At 45.0% G+C, this 2,681-nt stretch overlaps 1 protein-coding gene across 1 annotated transcript in view; it reads right to left on the bottom strand.

Annotated features, from left to right (window-relative positions):
* EIF2AK3 (eukaryotic translation initiation factor 2-alpha kinase 3) overlaps nucleotides 1–2,681 on the bottom strand; it is a 100,354-nt gene that overhangs the window by 85,946 nt on the left and 11,727 nt on the right. The window lies entirely within an intron of this gene.

Genomic DNA, 2,681 nt, shown 5'->3' with positions numbered 1-2,681 from the left:
CCTCCTTATTGGCTATGGGCACCACCATATTTGAGGGTGTGACAGTCAATTAGCATATTCCCTCCTTATTGGCTGTAGGCACCACCATCTTTGCGATGGTGTGAGGGTCAATTAGCATATTCCCTCTTTATTAGATAGGATAGATTATTGAGTATATTCTCTATGCTATACTTTACATCCCCATGACTATTTTTTGACTACCAAATTTGTGGAAACTTGACTTTAATTAGTCTTCTCGATGAATGTCCAATTTCCATCAGGTTATTTTAAAAATACTGATCTCTCACAGATCCCCGTTTTTACTTTGGCAGATCCATAGGGGTCCAGAAGCCCCAGCTTGGGAACCACTGCTCTGTGCCCTCACTCTCATAACCCCTGCTACCTAGACTGTCCTGAGCATCACAGTCAAGAACTCACTAACTTGACACTTCCATTCTTTTCACTCTCATACTGCTTTTATGTCACTATTATCCATTCATTATAGTTAGTTGTTTAACACGCATTCTCTCTGTCAGACTGAGAGTTCAGGACAAGCCCAGTGGTCCATGTTTTTTACCCTCAGCACCTAACAGTGCCTAGCCCCTAATAAAATAAATAAATAAAAATGCAATTAATGTTTGTTGAATCAATAAATCTTGGTAAGGCAGATACTATTACTAGTATTCACATAAAACAAAAACAAGAAAAAAGCTGGGAAAAATATGAAAAGTTGTAGCTTGTCTAAGGTCACGCATCAAAAAAGAGGTTCTGAACAGAATTTTGAAGTGTAAATTTAGGTTTTCTAACAATAATTCTATCATGCTGTTAATTGTAAGTTTATATAAGTGGCAACTACTAGCATACTATAATGTGCAGCTTTTATTTCCTCCAGACATCTCATCAAGATGCCACTTATCCTGTTATTGTTCAGATTAATGCCCTCAACTAAGCAAAACTGACCTTATTCCAAAATGAACACCCAATTTAAAAAAAAACCTGTTTGCGCCCTAACTGCTTTGGCTCAATGGATAGAGCATCGGCCTGCGGACTGAAGGGTCCCAGGTTCGGTTCCGGTCAAGGGCATGTACCTTGGTTGCAGGCACATCCCCAGCAGGAGGTGTGCAGGAGGCAGCTGATTGATGATTCTCGCTCATCAATGTTTCTAACTCTCTCTCTCTCCCTTCCTCTCTGTAAAAAAATCAATAAAATATATTTTTTAAAAAACTGTTTGCTTTGACTTAAATTACCCAGAACACCTGCCTATTTAAATTCAATTTATCAGAGTCTGATAAGTACATGCTAAATTCCTTCAGTACAATAATTTTATCTGCAGAAATTTCCCATGCAATGGCCAGAGAGGTGACACAAGAACATTATATTGATTTGATAATTTCTACATTAACAATTGCTTATTTTAAAGGTTCATATTTCCTTTTTGGGGGAAGGAAAAAAATCCACAAAGTTAAAAATGTGATTTGAAAAACAAAAAGAAAAAAAAAATTAAGTGATTTGGTTAAATCTTTTTTTGATGTAGCCAACAATCTCCTTTCTAAATGAACTAGGGGCCTGGTGCACAAAGATTCGTGCACAGGGGTTGGGTCCCTCAGCCCAACCTGCACCCTCTCCAAACTGGGAGCCCTCAGGGAAGCCCTCTCCAATCCACCATTTCTGTCGGATTCCCTTTGCTCTGTGGCTCTCCATTGGCTGGTCCAGATGTCTCAGAGCTGCACTGCTCCTCGTCTAGGTTTCAGACCTGTATGAGAATGCTTTTCCCTCCTTCATCGCCCATCTTTCACTCAATACATCTATTCTGGTTTCATTTTGGTCTCTCCTTCCCGGAGGACCAATTGACATAGAGTGTTTGCATGTGTGCTGGCTTGGGGTCAATTGGTAGAGAAAGTCAAGGTATACTCTTCAGTGGTTCTCAACCTTCTGGCCCTTTAAATACAGTTCCTCATGTTGTGACCCAACCATAAAATTATTTTCGTTGCTACTTCATAACTGTAATGTTGCTACTGTTATGAATCGTAATGTAAATATCTGATATGCAGGATGGTCTTAGGCGACCCCTGTGAAAGGGTCGTTCGACTGCCGAAGGGGTCGCGACCCACAGGTTGAGAACCACTGGTCTAGGAGATCCCACAACGTGTCTGCCACCAGAACTACGATTCCCAGCATTCCTGGTGCTCCCCGTACTCTAGGGTTTTTGTGCTGCCACCAGAACTATGATTCCCAGAATTCCCAGTGCTCCCCACGCTCTTGGTTTTCGCTTCTGGTCCAGGGGCTGCATGGCAACGGTGGCCACTTGCATGCGCAGACGCCAGGGAGCTGGGGGCGGGGCAGTGCGGCGTGAGCAGACACCAGGGAAGCTCCCGCCTGGCTGGAGTGCGTGCGCAGGCACCACTATGCCCACCAGCCAATCAGGGCGAGTATGCAAATTAACCCAACAAAGATGGCAGAAGCCACGAAGCTGGAGGCTTGGGTTGTCCCTGGTGATGGAGGAAGCCAAGCTTCCAGTCCGCCCTGGCCGCCGTTCAAGGAGGGGCTGAGGGCCTGGGTCGCAGGAGGTGGGGGGGAAGGGGGAGGGCGTGGCCAGCCTGAAAACGGCCCTCAGCCCCTTATCCAGGCTGGCCACACCCCATGAAGTAAGAGTCCCCGCTGGGGGGCCTGGCCAGCCTGCAAACAGCCCTCAGCCCCTCACC

This window comes from Myotis brandtii, unplaced genomic scaffold, assembly GCF_000412655.1.
Source record: "Myotis brandtii unplaced genomic scaffold, ASM41265v1 scaffold1152, whole genome shotgun sequence".
In the NCBI taxonomy this organism is placed as follows: Eukaryota; Metazoa; Chordata; class Mammalia; order Chiroptera; family Vespertilionidae; genus Myotis; species Myotis brandtii.
The sequence above is the reverse complement of the archived record's forward strand: the minus strand, read 5'-3'. Positions and strand labels throughout refer to the sequence as shown.